Below are 19,934 nucleotides of genomic sequence, written 5' to 3'. Positions count from 1 at the left end.
TACACTAAGCCCAATAACACTTAAACTGGCCCAATGGGCCCAAAAACCCAAAGACTGGCCCATTAACTTTTATGGGCCCAAAAGCCCATAAAATAAATGGACTAACTTAATTAAAATTTTAAAAGTCCAAATAAAATTATTTGGGAGTCCAAATAATTTTATTTCGATTTATTGGACTCAAAAACACATAATTTTGTAAAATACTTTAAAAATAAAATACTCGAGCCCGGCCCACCAAACTCGGACCCGGACTCACTGACCCGACCCACTACCAAACCGACCCGACCCAAACCCCATATCCCGACCCGGTTCACTGCAGAACCCTAATTCCCGAACCCCTCTCCCCTTAGCCTCTCGGCCGTGAGCAGCAGGCCATCTTGGCCTGCTGCCGGCCGGCTCCGGCCGCCCCTGGCCGGAGCGCCGCCGCCCAGACGTAGCCCACGTCTGGGCGGTCCGAACCTGACCCTAGCCCCGGCCCCATGCAGCCCCTAGCACTGAACCCGAAGGCCCTTCCCCCGAACCCTAATCTGCGCGTCCATGGAGCCCGACTGCAACCTATCGATTTCTAGGCTCTTTTGGCTTGATTCGACCGAGCCAATTGAGCCTAGGTTCACCCTAGACACTCTAGGGACCCTAACCAGCAGTCATCCAAGCCATGGTTAGCCAAAAACGTGAACATGCTTAAGAAATCAAAGAGTAATGCGCATACAACCAACGAACCCATTTTTTTCTGAAAATTCTTTAAAGTTTTGATGCATACACCATACACACACTATAATAACTGAGATGGTACGAAAATTGAAGAAGGAATCATGCCTTTCACCGATGAAATTGATTTAGCACGCACGTAGGACGTTTCCGGGACGACGGGACGAAATTACGGGCCTTGGGAGCTTCGAACCTCTTGGCTATGGCTTCCTTGGGTGGCGGCTAGTTGAAGAAGAAGAAGATGGAGAATGGAGGGGATTGAGTCGGCTGATGGTGAAGGTGGCGTGAGGTTTGGGAGATTAGGTTTAGCTTTTTAGGTTAATTAGAATTTAATTAGGATAATAACTTAATTAGAATTATATTATACCATAAAACATTTATTCAAAAATCCCTAATAATAAAAGAAATCTGATGGGAAAGTTAAATCCCGAAATAATAGAGTAGGGAATTTTTAAAAATACTAAAAGTCAATATTTTGGCTAATTTTGAATAAAAATGACTCCTAAAATTAAATAAAATTAAATACTTAAAATTTTGAGATAATAAAACTCAAAATAATATTTTAAGGCTCCAAAAAGGCTCATAAAATAATTTGGGTGGAAAGTTGTCATCTCGTCCGTCCACGGTCCCGTCTACGCGATCAAATAATAAAAATACTAAAAATCATAAAAATCACTAATTATGGGTTAAATGCTTAAAAATAAATTAAATCATGCACAAATAATTCACATAATTATTTAACCCATAAATCATAAATTTAAATAATTAAATATCCTAATTATGCAGGCGGATTTATGTAATTAAAAATACCGGGTGTTACAATTCTCCCCCCCTTAAATTGAATTTCGTCCTCGAAATTAAAGTACTTACCCGAACAACTCCGGGTAGCGAGTCCTCATGTCAGCCTCGGTCTCCCAAGTAGCTTCCTCCTCCGAGTGATTCAGCCACTGGACTCTGACCATCGGTATGACCCGCGTCCTAAGCCTCCGCTCCTCCCTAGCCAAGATCCGTACTGGCCTCTCCTCATGCACTAGATCTGGTGGCAACTGTAAGGGCTCAAAATCCAACACATGCGACGGGTTGGAAACATATCTCCGAAGCATGGATACATGGAATACGTTGTGCACTGCCGCTAGCCCTGGAGGTAGAGCTAAACGATAGGCCAACGTGCCAACTCGCTCCAAGATCTCGAATGGCCCTATGTATCTCGGATTAAGCTTGCCTCTCCGCCCAAAACGCGCTACTCCCTTCATAGGTGACACCTTCAGGAATACGTGATCACCTACTGCGAACTCCAAATCGCGTCGTCTGGCATCTGCATAACTCTTCTGCCGACTCTGCGCTGTCCTCATCCTGTCTCGAATCTGCGTCACAATGTCAGCTGTCTGCTGCACAATCTCCGGACCCAACAAAATCCTCTCTCCAACCTCATCCCAATGCACCGGAGATCTGCATCTCCTCCCATACAGTGCTGCATATGGAGCCATACCTATAGACGACTGAAAGCTGTTGTTATAGGTAAACTCCACTAATGGCAGTCTAGTCTCCCAAGATCCTCGAAAATCGATAACACAAGCTCTCAAAAGATCCTCGAGTACCTGGATCACTCTCTCGGACTGACCATCTGTCTGGGGATGAAAAGCTGTACTGAACAAAAGTCTAGTCCCCAAAGCTGTGTGCAGACTCTTCCAAAACGCTGAGGTGAACCTCGGATCTCTGTCTGACACGATAGACACTGGTATGCCATGCAGTCTAACAATCTCTCTGATGTAAAGCTCTGCATACTGTGTCAAGGTGTAGTTAGTCCTTACCGGCAAGAAATGAGCTGACTTGGTGAGTCTATCCACAATCACCCAAATCGCTGTACATCCTCTGGTACTCCTCGGTAAGCCAACTACAAAGTCCATCGTAATATTCTCCCACTTCCATTCCGGAATAGGGAGAGGTCTAAGAAGTCCTGCTGGACGCTGATGCTCTGCTTTGACTTGCTGACAAGTCAAGCACTCTGACACCACTCTCCCGATGTCACTCTTCATCCCGGGCCACCAATACAATAGCTGCAAGTCCTTGTACATCTTCGTACTTCCGGGGTGAATGGAGTACGGAGATGCGTGAGCCTCTGTCAAAATCTCAGCTCGCAACTGATCGACGTTCGGTACCCACATCCTCCCACGGTACTGAACGATGCCATCCTCCACTGTATACAAGAGATTACCTCTAGCCTCATCTCTCTGTCTCCATCGCTGTAACTCCTCATCAGTGGACTGTCCCTCTCTAATCCGATCTCTCAACACTGGCTGCACCGTCAACACTGACAAACTCGGTGCATGGCCACTCGGATAGCACTCCAAACCAAATCTCTGAATCTCGGTCTGTAGTGGTAACTGCACAGTCAAACATGTTACCACTGATGACTTCCGACTCAAAGCATCGGCCACTACATTAGCTTTACCCGGATGGTAGCTAATGTCACAATCATAGTCCTTCACCAACTCCAACCATCTGCGCTGTCTCATGTTCAACTCCTTCTGGGTGAAGAAGTACTTGAGGCTCTTGTGATCGGTGAAAATCTTGCACTTCTCGCCGTAAAGATAGTGCCTCCAGATTTTCAAAGCGAAAACCACTGCTGCCAACTCCAAGTCATGCGTCGGGTAGTTCTGCTCATGAATCTTCAACTGTCTCGACGCATACGCAATAACCTTACCACACTGCATAAGCACTGCGCCTAAACCAAGTTTAGACGCGTCGGTGTAAACCACTAACTCCTCATGTGGTACTGTCATCGCTAACACTGGTGCTGTAGTGAGTGCTTCCTTCAGCTGATCGAAGCTCCTCTGACAGTCTGAACTCCATATAAACTTCGCATTCTTCTTGGTCAAGGAAGTCAAGGGTACTGCAATAGAGGAAAAACCCTTGATGAACTTCCTGTAGTATCCGGCCAAACCTAAGAAACTGCGAATCTCTGAAGCATTCTTCGGAATGCCCCAATTCTGCACTGCCTCCACCTTAGACTGATCGACTGCAACTCCATCTCTCGAAATAATGTGGCCAAGAAATGCCACCTGCTCAAGCCAAAACTCGCACTTGCTGAACTTGGCATACAACCGATGCTCCCTCAAAGTCTGCAATGCGGTCTGAAGGTGCTGTCTATGCTCCTCGATGCTCCTAGAATAGATCAAAATATCATCAATAAAGACTATGATGAACTGATCCAGATATGGCTGAAAGACTCGGTTCATGAGATCCATGAAAACCGCTGGAGCATTGGTCAACCCAAATGGCATCACCAAGAACTCGTAATGCCCATATCGTGTCCGGAAAGCAGTCTTGGACACATCTGCATCCCTAACACGCAACTGATGGTAACCAGATCGCAGATCGATCTTGGAGAACACTGAAGCTCCCTGCAACTGGTCAAACAAGTCCTCTATCCTCGGCAGTGGATACTTGTTCTTCACTGTGACTCTGTTAAGCTCTCGGTAATCGATGCACAGTCTCATACTGCCATCCTTCTTCTTCACAAACAACACCGGAGCTCCCCAAGGAGAAAAGCTAGGTCGAACAAAGCCTTTCTCTAACAACTCCTGTATCTGCTCCTTCAACTCTTTCATCTCGGTAGGAGCAAGCCTGTACGGTGCCTTAGAGATAGGCACGGTGTCTGGCACTAAGTCAATACTGAACTCCACCTCTCTCACTGGTGGAATTCCTGCCACAACCTCCGGAAAGACATCCGGAAAGTCACGAACCACCTCTAACTCTGATAATGATCTGCTAGATGGCTCTGAAGTCGTGACAATACTCGCTAGAAACCCCTGGCAACCCCGTCTCAACAACTTCCTCGCCTGAATATAGGATATCACCTGAGGAATATCACTGCTCTGAGATGCATAAAAAGTGAACGGGTCGCCCCCTGTAGGTCTCACTGACACTGATCTCCGACGAAAATCAATCGAAGCTCCATTGACTGTCAACCAGTCCATACCCAAAATAAGATCAAAACCACTCAAAGGCAAGACTACTACATCTGCTCGAATGGAGTGTCCCTGCAGCTCTAACTCCAGTCCTCGAATAACCTTCGAGGTAGACATAATCTGCCCTGACGGCATAGTAACATCATACCCGCTGTCACTACTCTCAGGTGTGATGCCTACCCGCCTGATAAACTCCAGGGAGATAAACGAATGCGTAGCCCCTGAATCTAGCAACGCAAACGTGGAGTTGCCCCCAACTAGAATTCTCCCGGTGATCAAGGAGGTGTCTGGATCGACCTCCTCAGCCTGCATCACGAACACCCTACCAGCGGTGTTCTTCTTCCTGGGGCAGTTAGCAATCTGATGCCCCGGCTCTCTGCAGTGGAAGCAAACTCCTGCTCCCAATAGGCAAGGTCCCGAATGCATCTTCTGGCACTTCGGGCAAATGGGATGAGCTATGGCATTAGGGGCCCCGCCCCTCTGCTGCTGCTGCGGCCTCTGCTGCTGTGGCCTATGCTGCTGATTCGGGCCCTTAGCCGGCCCTGTATACTGCTTCTTCGCAGGTGGCTGCGAAGATGGTCGCTGATATCCTGTCTGTACAAACTGCCTCTTGCCCTGCTGCTCTCTCTGGATCGCTCTCCGACCCTCCTCAGAACGCAAGGCCCTGCTGACTGCAGACTCATATGTAAACACGTCTGCCATGCGCACGTCATGCCTGATCTCAGCCTTCAGGCCCTCAACAAACTGTCGCAGCTTCTCCTGCGGACTATCGGCAATCATGGGCACAAAACGACAGCCCCTCTCAAACTGGCTTATGTACTCCACCACAGATCTGTCCCCCTGACGGAGACTCATGAACTCTCGGATCATGCGACTGCGCACATCCTCAGTGAAATATTTGGCGTAGAAGATACGCCTGAACTCAGCCCATGTCAGAGTAGGTAGATGGACTCCTCGTACTGCACCCTCCCACCATGAGGCTGCATCGCCTCTCATCATGTATGTAGCACAGCTCACCCTGTCGGCGTCTGTGATCCCCATATAGTCAAAGATGGACTCAAGTGAGCGAATCCATCCCTCAGCCACCAACGGATCGGTGGTCCCCAAGAACTCCTTAGGCCCCTTCTTCTGGAACCTCTCGGCGACGTCCTCCTCGTGGGACAGTCTGGGACGGGCTGCCTGCTGCTCCAGCAAGGCAGTAATACCCGCCATCATAGTGGCACTGGCCTGCTCCAGTGCTGTAATAGGGTGCTGCTGAGGTGGCGGTGGAGGTGGAGGTGGATGTGGAGGTCTCCCACGTCGATTCACCTGTCTGGGAGGCATTCTGCACCACCACATATTTGTTTACGTAAATCGCCATGCATAACTAAGTGTTTTGAAATTAATACTAACTTAAATTCTAGAAATTAAATCATGCTATAAACATTTAAAACTTACAGACCGGTAGCGTGGATTTCTGAGCTCGCATAGCAGTGAGGACCCCTCCGAGGACCGTGCTTTGATACCAACTGAAACGACCCTAACTCTATAATAAATAAATATGCGGAAAATTTTTTTTTTTTTTTTTTTATGCTTACTAAATAAAATATGTACATATATGCCCATACATATATGCACAGAATAAAAAAATATTTAAAATGAATAAACAATTAAATACTTAAATAAAAATTGCATTCTTAAAAATATAATAAATATCTGAGTCAAACATTAATTAAAAATATACTGCATAAGTAAATAAAAGTTTGCATGCACTGAAAATATTAAATAAATATTCTAGACCCTCAATCACTGAAAATAATAAAAATGTATCATGCTGACAAGAACAATAACATGCATAGCGACTCAGAATATTTCACGGTCACGGGGCCACTGCATGCATGCTCATACGTCCTCGCCTCCGGTGGGTACAACGTCATCCTCAACGTACTCACCTGCACCATACCAGTGTAGTGAGCCTAGAGGCCCAACATGCTAACATAACAAGGGTTTAAAATAATTTAAACCAATTTAATACTAATACATACATATACATGAATGAGCATGCTTAAAAATTTCATAACATAACTTAACTTAAATAAACATAAATAACATTATACATAACATTATTGAGCAATTCATTTTCTAACATCGCATGGTTGTATCCGTAGTGTAACCTTAAATCATACATTAAATACTGATCAGCGTGGAAACCTACGTACGTGGCCGGTGACGAATCACCTCTTAAATTGGCAGTAAACTGCCCTTCAATCATATGGGGACGAATCCCCCTTAAATTGTCACACTACTTCAACTTCCAACATAAAATATTTTTATTGCTCAACTTAAACATTAAATCATGCATAAAATATTATTTCATGAATGCATGTACTTGAATAAAATGTGTGTCCATCATATATATTTAATTTAAATTTCTTATTAACATATAAATATTAAAATACTCAAATGCATAAAAATAATTAAATATATAATCAGGACACATGCAAATTTTCTCATGGATGGTCCTGGACTGCTGGCCCTACACTCAAGCCCATTATCTTAAATCTGGCCCATTAACATACTTAAGCCCATTATTTCAAACCTTAAGCCCAAATAATTATTCTAAGCCCAATTAAATTAATAAAGCCCATTAAAATTACACTAAGCCCAATAACACTTAAACTGGCCCAATGGGCCCAAAAACCCAAAGACTGGCCCATTAACTTTTATGGGCCCAAAAGCCCATAAAATAAATGGACTAACTTAATTAAAATTTTAAAAGTCCAAATAAAATTATTTGGGAGTCCAAATAATTTTATTTCGATTTATTGGACTCAAAAACACATAATTTTGTAAAATACTTTAAAAATAAAATACTCGAGCCCGGCCCACCAAACTCGGACCCGGACTCACTGACCCGACCCACTACCAAACCGACCCGACCCAAACCCCATATCCCGACCCGGTTCACTGCAGAACCCTAATTCCCGAACCCCTCCCCTTAGCCTCTCGGCCGTGAGCAGCAGGCCATCTTGGCCTGCTGCCGGCCGGCTCCGGCCGCCCCTGGCCGGAGCGCCGCCGCCCAGACGTAGCCCACGTCTGGGCGGTCCGAACCTGACCCTAGCCCCGGCCCCATGCAGCCCCTAGCACTGAACCCGAAGGCCCTTCCCCCGAACCCTAATCTGCGCGTCCATGGAGCCCGACTGCAACCTATCGATTTCTAGGCTCTTTTGGCTTGATTCGACCGAGCCAATTGAGCCTAGGTTCACCCTAGACACTCTAGGGACCCTAACCAGCAGTCATCCAAGCCATGGTTAGCCAAAAACGTGAACATGCTTAAGAAATCAAAGAGTAATGCGCATACAACCAACGAACCCATTTTTTTCTGAAAATTCTTTAAAGTTTTGATGCATACACCATACACACACTATAATAACTGAGATGGTACGAAAATTGAAGAAGGAATCATGCCTTTCACCGATGAAATTGATTTAGCACGCACGTAGGACGTTTCCGGGACGACGGGACGAAATTACGGGCCTTGGGAGCTTCGAACCTCTTGGCTATGGCTTCCTTGGGTGGCGGCTAGTTGAAGAAGAAGATGGAGAATGGAGGGGATTGAGTCGGCTGATGGTGAAGGTGGCGTGAGGTTTGGGAGATTAGGTTTAGCTTTTTAGGTTAATTAGAATTTAATTAGGATAATAACTTAATTAGAATTATATTATACCATAAAACATTTATTCAAAAATCCCTAATAATAAAAGAAATCTGATGGGAAAGTTAAATCCCGAAATAATAGAGTAGGGAATTTTTAAAAATACTAAAAGTCAATATTTTGGCTAATTTTGAATAAAAATGACTCCTAAAATTAAATAAAATTAAATACTTAAAATTTTGAGATAATAAAACTCAAAATAATATTTTAAGGCTCCAAAAAGGCTCATAAAATAATTTGGGTGGAAAGTTGTCATCTCGTCCGTCCACGGTCCCGTCTACGCGATCAAATAATAAAAATACTAAAAATCATAAAAATCACTAATTATGGGTTAAATGCTTAAAAATAAATTAAATCATGCACAAATAATTCACATAATTATTTAACCCATAAATCATAAATTTAAATAATTAAATATCCTAATTATGCAGGCGGATTTATGTAATTAAAAATACCGGGTGTTACAAAAAGGGCCTTTGAAAAATGGTCATTATTTTTACTTGCTAAAAAATTCACGCTGAAGGTTGATAACACCCAGGTAAAAGCTTTCTTAAGAAATAAGATTGAATCTAAACCTGAGAAAGCTAGGTTATTAAGATGGCAAGCATTATGTCAAAATTATATTTTTGATATTGTTATTATTAAATCTCATGAAAATATTCTTGCAGATTTCTTAACAAGAGATGGAAGGCAGTGACGTGGATTCCATCATGAAAATGCAGAGGCATCTCAGGGAACACCTTGGGTTGCTTCAAACCGAGTTCAACCAGTTAGTCATTAATGCTGAAATGGCTGGCAGGTTACAACAAGCTGATCGGATCAAAGTATCTAATCGAATTACTGGATGTATGCAAGCTCAAACTCAACTATGAGCTGCTATTCAAGGGCCAATTGTTAAGGCTATAGAGAAACCATTGGTTTCTCATAAACAGGAAAAGTTAAAACCATTGGTTTTACAAGAAGAAAAAACACAGTCACTGGTTGTAGAACAAAAGGTTGAAGATTCCAAAACCCAAGAAACAAGTGTTAATCTATCATCAACTTTTGATGAATTGGATGAAGCAACAATTGATGAGAATAATTCATCAAGTCAACCCTCCGCCTCTGGGGTAAAAGAGGAAGAGATCAATCTTAGGTCCAACACTGACAAGGGTAAATCTAAGATTGATACTAATCCAGCTATTATTTCTCCATTCCAGGTTTATCAACAGAAGTGGGAGAAATTAAAGACAAGGAGTGAAATCAACCCAAACACTTGCAGGGTTGATGTTGCAGGAATATATCCAAGGGTTTGGCTAAAAAACAATGTCAATCCTAAGGATGTAAAACTCTGGTATGAATTTGGGGCTTTGGCCTCAGTTTATACAACGTCACCAAGCTTTCCGGAGATATCACAGTTACCAAAATGGATCTAGAAGCAGTCCAAGAAACATGGACAAATAATGATCATTTGTCCAGAGGAGATGTGCTAGAACTATATTTCTTCAGTGCAGCTCCAGAGCCAACAGGGAAAGGATCACATGAACCCTTTCATTTCATCAAGCTAAGGAGACCTGATATGACGGGCCATAAATTTATCAAGGATCCTAAAGCTGAAGAAATACCTTTGGTGTCCACTTTTGGAAAAAATGAAATCTCAACTAGAAGGGCATGGGGTATTTGGGTCTGTCTCACCGAGATGGACAAAGTCAAATTTTCGTTCAAATTCTACCAGAATTCTGTGAATGGATCGTTCCTGTTAAATACAATGACAGGAAAACTACAGCTTTCGCGGAAGAACTCTTCGAAAAGAAGAGAAACTTTTTGTGGAACAACAAGCTGCCGGGGAGTAAAGAAACTCGCCGAAAATTTTGTAACATGGCTCACATAGGAAGATGGTCTGAGGTTATCTGCCCAGAATGTCCTGATCAGAAGGAGCCAGAGTTTGGAAAAACATTCAAACCCCGAACGGATCGAAAAGATTTTTCCGAGACAAGCAAAGGTGGACAGGGACCACCAAAGATGCGTTTTTTCAGGGGACCACTGCAAAAGCAGAAGATGCCCCGACAACAATAAAGAAGACATGTGAGGAGCATAAATCCAAAAAAAAAGGACGACATGTGAATCCTCCACCAACAAACGATGCCATCAATAATGGCATAAAAGGACAAGACAAACAGCTGTAAGATTCCCTGAAGTTTCTCGGTGAAACGAGTGGAACCTCAGCTATAAATACAAGCGTTCAAGGAAGCTGAAGATATCGATCATTCCCTTCAGTTTTCTTACAAATAAATTGTTGTAATATTTCTCTTTCTATTGATATAAGTTTTCGTTTATGTATTTCAAGAACAAGGCTACTATGAGTAGCTAAACAAGTTGTCTTCTCCTCTTCAAAGGAGTTGATTTATGTAATAATATTATGTTTGAATAATTTTTCTAAAATCTCTTGTTCTTTCATGCTCATATTTTATAATTAAATTCATATATCATACGCCTTAAGGTAGAAAACGAATTAAGGCTGTGCTGGGTGTCGTTGAAGGAGCTTGTGCAGAAATCATCTGTTGCGACTGCGTGGTTGGAGTGTGAGGAGCACTTCGTAAAACTCGGCAGGTATGACCCGACGACACTATGGTCAAAGAGGTTTTTGAATTTAATTCATCTTACGGAAGTATGTTGGACCCTAATCCAGAGTATATCGGCTGGAAACCTTGCGTAACCGATAGTTCGGCTTAGCCTGAACTGGTTCGATAGGTAAAACAATGCCACGTACAAAGGATTAAATGCTAAACACTTTATTAAGACAAATTTGTGGACCACTAGGGAGTTGAAACAAAGAAATTGGAGTGTAGGGAGTTAAGAGAAAGAAATATTTGGGTTTGGGGATTTTAAAATAATTTGCCCATCTATTATTCAAGTGAATCAATTTTTCAAATTTTATTTAAGCCCAAAAATATCAAATATGACGTTCCACTCACATAGTCACATGTAGTTTTCTCTCACATCTACGAAGAACATGCCTTCATATTTTTCCCTCGTTTTCTTTGTTGTATCTACTAAAGTACCGTTTGAAGTTAGATACTAAAGTACCATTTGAAGTTAGAGATAGGATAATAATGGTGAGATAAATAATTTAATATGATATAAAAGAAATACAAAATGATAGTATTTTGTTTGATTAATAAATAATAGTTTGTTTGTTTTGATAGATAAAATTTTAAATAAGATAGTGGATTATCATTTTGTCCTTTTAAAAATTAAGAAAATTTTAATAATATTATTTATTAAAGATAATATAGTAATTTAAATTCGATTATTTGATTGATGTGAGATAAATAATTAATAATTTGATTGATGTAAGATAAATATTTAGTAAATTGATAAATAATATGACAAACTAAACATGAGATTGGATAAAATAATTTATCGATAGATTAATAATATGCCACATCAAACGATACCTAAAACAAAAGTGAAATTACATATTGAACCTACAAAAATATTCATTCATATCTATTAAGAACGGACAAAAATGTCGAAATCAATATTATAATCTCTATCCTATTGGATACCCCACGAATGACCCATCACATACTTAGGTCCAATTGGAATCCATAACCAAGAAACAATGCATTTAGCTCTAAGTGGTGATATCAGCCGAGGGTAGGTGATGGAGGCGAGGTCATACCTTGAACCGCCCTAAAAGGGCGAGTCTCAGATGAATATGCACGTGATTCTCACTTACGTGGTCTTCTATGGAATATGCGTGGTCCACTACACTCACCCTATAAATACTGGTTTGCTCACTTCATTTGCAACGGATTACTTTAGTTTCTTTAGGGGTGTCCAAGCTCTCCTCTTCACTTATTAATTTTTCGACTAACTTGAAGGTCGAGGGGTTACGCCGGGATGCCCTCCCGGTCCTCTCTAATACTTTTTTCTTGATTTCAGGTTCATTTCAGACTTGAAGCTTTGAACCTAAGTTGGACTCATATATTGGATTAGACCCTTCAATTTTAGTGAGTATCACCTATGATAGAATGAATTATCATCTCAAATTTAAAATTTAAATTAACCAATTATTTAATACTTTACGCTCCATGTATTTATTTATTTATCTTATTTTACTTTTTATCTATTTAGTTTTTATTTATTATGTTGCACATGTATATCGTCTAGTTCAATATATAATAAACAAATGTAGACAAACGTCATCACCTGTTGTATGTTACGTCATTGAGATTGAATCCATTTATTTTTATTTTATTTACAACTTTTTGGAGTGTCTTTATTTATTTTATTAATAAATGGAATTATTGTTTTTTTAAAATTATTATTATTATTAAACATATTGATGGGATGAAATGGTGATGGAAAAATTGAGCAGCCTTTGAGCGACTGAGCGTAAAGTGGAAAGATCAAAAGTGGGACCCCCCCATCTGATAAATGTGTTCAAATGTTCTTCTGGAAAACGTTAGGTGGGTGGCCCGCCGAACGTTGCCCTATCCCCACGTGTTCGGGGGGCTCTAGATTTATTATTCGCCCGAATGCGAAATCCGAACCGTGAATTTGAAATCCGAACCGTGAATTTAAGCATGTAGTGGAGTCGCGTTCAGTCAAATTTTTGAACGTTTGAGTTTTTTTTTTTTTTTTTTAGACATTGGGGTGGGGGTTTAGGATCTTGAACTCAAGACCTCTACCATTTTTGGGAGATTGATGTCACTTAGGCTAGAAGCCTTGGGCTTGAACATTTGAGTTTTGTTCGTGTATAATCGAATCAAATTTGAGATTTATTTAAAAATATATTGATGTCTCACTAATTTTTTCGATCATTTTTCGAGTTTAAACAAGTTTAATAAATAAAATTATAAATTTAAATATTCATTTAATTTATTAAAAAATAAATTTTATGTTGAGAGAAATATAATATTATTGAAATTTGTAATTTTATTCTAATAAATAAATTTATCGATTTTTATATATTTGTAATGAGTAAAAATATAAAATATATAATCAAATATCAAAACTATAATTATTTTTAACATAAGAGCCGACAAGTGGCGGAGCCACACTTATAGCCATCCGGCTTTAGCCCGATTGGCACAAATTTTTTTTAAAAAATTATATATATTAATTTGGGATGATTTTGAAATAATTTAATGGTAGCCCGGGTAGTTCGACTCAAAATAATGAAGGATTCAATGGGTAAAATTGTAGCCCGGGTACATTGAAATTCCTGGCTCCGCCCTTGGCTGACCCACGAACTTTTTATCGAGCATGTTTAGGACTAACGAATCAAATACTGTAAAACATGAATTTGGTTCATTAATCTTAACGAGTTTCGTTAAACGAGCTTTTATCGAATATAAAGCACACCAATTAGACAAGACATTCACTTGAATCTATCATGAATGTCAAAGGATATGTTGTAAAATTCCATTCATATCATATATATTTATCGCATGTTCTATCATGTGAGTGGATTTGTTTTCAAAAAAACACACACACACACACAAAATCTATATAATCATCATTACAAGAGCGGTTGATGAAACTGAGATAATTAAAAATGAAACAAACATGAGATTAAAAATCATGTTCCATCTTATATATTTATCAAGTGCCCCAAACAAAACCACATAACTTTTTTTTTTCTCTTTTCTAGTCATCAATACTTTTGTTTCCCGATATATTTTTTCCCTTATTTCATAAATAAAAATAAAAAAAGGTAAGAAGTAAGATTTTGTGGCATGTGTAAATTGCAGTGGATTAAAGAAAGAAAATAAAAACTTATTGGGGGCGGCCATCAGCCATGCAGGTATTAAATTAATTCATGGGAGGGAGGCGAGGTATCGACATTTGCAAAAACTACCCCCTAACCCCCAACCTTTATTCCTCTACCCCCTCTCTGTATATATTTCTAATTCTTTATAAAAATTTAGTCAAACTTAATTAGTATTTCTTTCGATTCATTTAGGTTACATTTTATTTTTCATCTGTTTCAATTATATAGTCTACTTTTTATATTTAATGTATTTTTCTCTCTTTTACCAATTTACTCATAGTAAATCAATTCATTAACAATTTGTATATAGTTTTATTCTATTAAAATTTTCATTAAATAAGATCAAAATGAGACATTGCTTTACAAACTTTACTTTTTTAAACACTTTCTTAATCTGTATAAAAACATACAAGTCTAAATGAGTGGGATGAGTGGAGTATCATGTATGAATTAAACAAGGATAATTAATGTTGTATCTATTCCTCCTTCCTTCTATGCATATAGAATATATATAATGATTTCTCTAATTATTTATAGAATTTTAGTCAAATTTAGAATGAAACAAGATAATTGATTAATGTTTTATCTCTTATACGAACGTATAAAATTAAAGTTGTGTATATACATTTGATGTGATAAATATGAACAATATTTTTAATTGAAAAAATAAAAATATTCTTTATATTTTTCCACACATCTATATTTTCTCATTAAATACATTAAATTTTCCATAAAAAGATCAAATTTGCTTTAAATCTTTGGACACAAATATAACCTTGCATTCAGTTCTTGTAAAAAAAAACCTTTTAAACTTTCCAATCCACGCAAAAATGTTTATGCACTTTTTAGGCCCACACATATTTTTTACGGGTGAAAAATAGTAAAACAACATTGAAAATATGATACTAATATATGACAGTGGAACATTAACTGGTTTAAATCTGGTGTAGAACATAAATTTTTGAGTACAAAATTTGAGCAACTTTATTTACATCAACCCCTATGACATGTTTGATACTCAATAATCATATATTAATACTAGATATAAAACAATTGGTACTCCAATATCTATATTAGTACCACAATTCTAATATTTTTTTTTTATCGTTATTCATTCAAGAAAAGACAAATATATAATTAATATTCAATTGGTACTCCAATATCTATATTAGTACCACAATTCTAATGTTTTTTTTTATCGTTGTTCATTCAAGAAAAGACAAATATATAATTAATATTCATGTTTGCATACATCTTTAAGTACTCTGAAATAATATATTAGTACCAAATTTGGAATAATTTATGCTCAAATATCTCATATTAGTACTATATTTTAAATGGTTTGTATCAACCTTCATCCGAGAAAAAAACATGTAGGCTTAGGGAGTGCAGAAACATTTTGTTATAGATCGACCGGGGAGTTCGATCATACTTTTTTTTGACAGGAACTAAATGAAAATTTATGTCCGAGTTTGAGAATTTAAAGCAAATTTACCTCATAAAAACGAGAATAAAAATTATGGATACACACATATATGTGTGTATTATGTTGATTTGTGGGGCACATACGCGAACACCGGCTGATGCGTCGTCATGTGCATTGCATTCAAAAAGTGAATATCACACCCGTCGGTGCTCACATAGATACCCAATGTGTGCCTAAGAGATCAAATATATATATATATATATAAAGTTTAAACGAAGTTGCTCTATACAAATCATGTGAAAGATATTTAGATCATTTTGCGACATGGTTGATCACTTGATTGAGCCTGTTGCGGCCCAAGGAAGAAAATCAACTAATCCTTACAATGAGCCCGATACCCTTTACTGGCCCAGACTTTTTTGCTGACAATTATGAACCGGGTCCGCATAGTGGGCCCCAACCTTTTAAAAAGCAGTAGTAGGCTTTTTTTTAAAAAAAAAAAAAGAAAAGAAAAAAGGAAAGAAGGATTCCATTTCTAAGTCAAATCCTTACGTACAACAAATAATGGTATTGAATCCTTAAACTCCATGTCAGTCTTGAGAAGAATTAAGTCCTTTTCAGGCCAACAAAAGCGCCACATGATTTGCAGAACGTAGGCAGTGAGAAATAAAATTTGCTGGTTTGTGATTACACCGATGTGAATTTCGTCCACGATTAATGCTTCAGGAGAAAATATAGACGGGTTAGTAATCGATTGTATCACCGTACGTTGTGGCATCAGATTCAAGAGTCCAATTGTTTCAATTAAAATTTCTGCAAAGTGTTGGGAAAAACATCAGAAGATATATTGAAATTTTGCATAAACAACTCTTCTAGCTAGCTTCATCCCTTGCCACAATGCCCACACCGAGCCGTCGTAGACTTCTAAGTCCACACAAATATGACTATTACTATAGGAGGCGTAACATTGGTGACATGATCATTTAATTATCCAATGACCCATAACAGTATGTGAAGACCATTTAATTACGGGTAAAGTACACAATAACCATTGAGAAAATGATTGTTTTTGGAAAACAAAAATTCTCTTAAGACCATTCCATGGGTTATTTTTAGAGCAGACGGACCGGCCCGCCATGACCCGCGGTCCGTTTAGGCCAGCTTCCAAACGGGCCATAAAAACCCTAACCCGCCCCGTCGCGGGTTGCAAGCTAGGCGGGCCAACCCGGCAAAATTTTTAAAAAATAAAAAAAATTAGTATTTGAGATTAAAAAATATATATGAACAATGTTGCATAATAACATATAATAAATGTCACAATCAAACAAATCATGTAAAATTTTGATGTTAACTATTATATTTTGGATAAAAAATCACATTTCCAAATAATATGAATAATATAAATAAATATTTAACCATAAAAAATAATAATGTAAGATACATTATTTAAAAATAAGTGTTTTTATGCTCATAATTAAACAAAATTAAAAATTTTATTTTTTTAAAACAGGTGGGCCGGCCCGCACCGCCTCAACCCGCGGCCCGTTTGGGTTGGCCCATTTAGGCCCGTCTCCAAATAGGCCAGTAAAACCCCAACCCAACCCGTCAATTTTTCATGTTGGGATGGGCTGGCCCGACGGACCCGACCCGTTTTAACGGCTCTAATATTTCGTGAACGAATATCCAATTTAAGTCATTTATGAAAAAATATATTATTTTTAATTGTAAATATGAGCAAGACAAATCCGTCTCATGGATGTGAGACCGTCTTAAAAAACCTATTGTTGTTTTGTTGCTGTTATTATTATTATTTTAAAATTTTAAATCGTAATAAGCTAGCACTACTATTTCCATCGGGTCCCATTAAAATGTACTAATTGTGTTGTACTGTTGTTAGGGAAATTAATTAGCCGACTTGATTGACTTGGTGCACCTAACATTATGCTATGAAAATGAAGTGCGGCGACCCGGGCTATTAATAATGCTTATGTCCTCTACAAATATATATATATATATATGAGTTCTTTTATCGTATCCAACACTATATGCCCACTTCATGTCCACCATGTGCAATAGATGAGTTGATCGTAATAAATGAGTTGACTTGTACATGGTGGGTATGAAATGGACATATAGTGTTGGGCACCATATATATATATAATATATTATATATATATAATATATATATTATATAGATATTATATAGATATATATATATTATATAATGCTTATTTCTCGATTATATAACTTCCATTTCGTTTCAATTATATAGGTCATTTTTTTGTCTATCTCAAATATATAAGTTTGTGTTATATTTAGTATATTTTTTCTAAATTTTAATAATGTACCATATTACATTATTACTATTACTAAAAAGCTTGCAATTAAAAAAAGAAGCGTGCAAAATTTTTTTGGATGAAATAAATATAGTTTTTTTAATGAATTAAATAAAAATAAGAAGATTATATGTAATTTATTTTTTCAATAACTTTTTTAATATATATGAAAATATATTTATGTAATCGAGACAGAGAACATAAATATTTGTAGAACCAAAAATTTATCTCTGTTTCTTTCTATCGAGCTTGTTCTTCCAATATTCATTGCTCGAGTTGGCAGTCATGAGTTGTTTTGAGGATCACATATTTTTATTTTGAATTCAAATGATCAAATTAACATATTGTATTAAAACATAGGCGAACAATTGATACTCACCTCATCAATGAATCATTGGCGCGAGAAATTTAATTAATTATGTGGAACTTTCACATCATTATTACACCTGTCGGGGTACAAATTAGATACAATGTTGAATAATATATACCCACACAAATATGAAATTCTGATTTTTTAAAAATAAAAATAAAAATAGAAATAAAAAGAAGAAAGGCCCAATTTGGGCTCTTTATTGGGCTGGGATTTAACTAATTAGTAATTGCCATCAACATCTAGAGTTCTAGACCTTCAACGCCCAGTTACTCGTGAGCTAGGAATTTTTAATTAAATTAATCATTTTAAAAATAATTTAAATAATTCATCATTATTAAGATTAAATTAATATACTATATAATTTTAATAATTCATAAAATATATCATATTAATGAAATATTTTTTTATTTTAAAAATTTTTGGAAGTGGATGAGAAATTGTATAACTTGTATTTCTACAAATATTTCTAAGTATATAAGAATGTTTTATTTTTTTTATGACGTAGGTACTCATGTTTTTTAATTTTCGGTGCGTATTAGCTTATTAGGTAAACTCTCAGAATTACGCAATAGCCTGCAAACCATCTAATCAGGCAAACCGCACTGAGCAAGCCCTGTGTTGCAGACTTAGTCGAAGAAATGTTGGTAGAAAGAATCGAACACCTGACCATTAGTCAAATACTCACCTCCTCCACCAAGTTGAATACACCATTGTAGGCGAATGATTTATAATATAGTGGATGAGAGACGATAGTTAAATAAAAATAATAGTCAAATGGTCCTGTAAGTATCAGCGTCATGTCATAAAAAAATTGAAATTCAACAAGATAAAACACTAAACTTGCAACCCAAAAATAAAAATAAAAAATAAAAATACAGTTTTCCCTTAATCCAACTTTACAAACATCACACACAGAATCGGCACTTACTAGAGTATAATTAGCACAAATCAGATACACTACTCTTGTTCAAATTAAATCAACATTTTACCATCTAATTGCAATATTTTCACGTTGCCCCTATTACATAATTCTTGAAATGAGAATATTTCACCCATTTATATATATATATATATATATATATATATATATATATATATATATATATAAACAAATAGAAAAACTAAAGAAAACAAAAAAATATACAAGCACGCAACAATTGTAACATAACGCTAGTATAGAGAAAGTTTTAATATGTAGGCTGTAGCAACTATTTATATTATGAAAGTTGAATTTTGCCCATTTCGACAAATAAACGTGAATTAAATTATATTTAGAATTACATGTGCCACATTAAAACTTTTAGTATTTTTTTAAAACTAAACTTTTAGTATTTAAAAGTGTATAATTTAATAAGTTTTATTTAAGGAGATCTATTCCCCTCACATCCATTAAGCTGCCTTAAGATAGCACGTATGGGTCAGATACAGTTTACCGTATCACTGTTTTCTCCACTAATATTAATATATATAATATATACGTACATGGCTAAAAAATTATTATTAATTATTATTATTAATAATAAAATATATAACATAGAACAAAAAATTATGTAGACTTACGTGTATATTAAATTAGTTTGTGTAATTCTATTTGCAAGCATTTACACTTTGCACGTGTGCAACTTGGGATCATGGCTTGCCGACTTTGTATACAATTTCCCAATGAGT

The sequence above is a fragment of the Henckelia pumila genome, chromosome 4, assembly GCF_033568475.1.
Source record: "Henckelia pumila isolate YLH828 chromosome 4, ASM3356847v2, whole genome shotgun sequence".
NCBI classification, from domain to species: Eukaryota; Viridiplantae; Streptophyta; class Magnoliopsida; order Lamiales; family Gesneriaceae; genus Henckelia; species Henckelia pumila.
Note: the sequence above shows the minus strand (reverse complement) of the source record.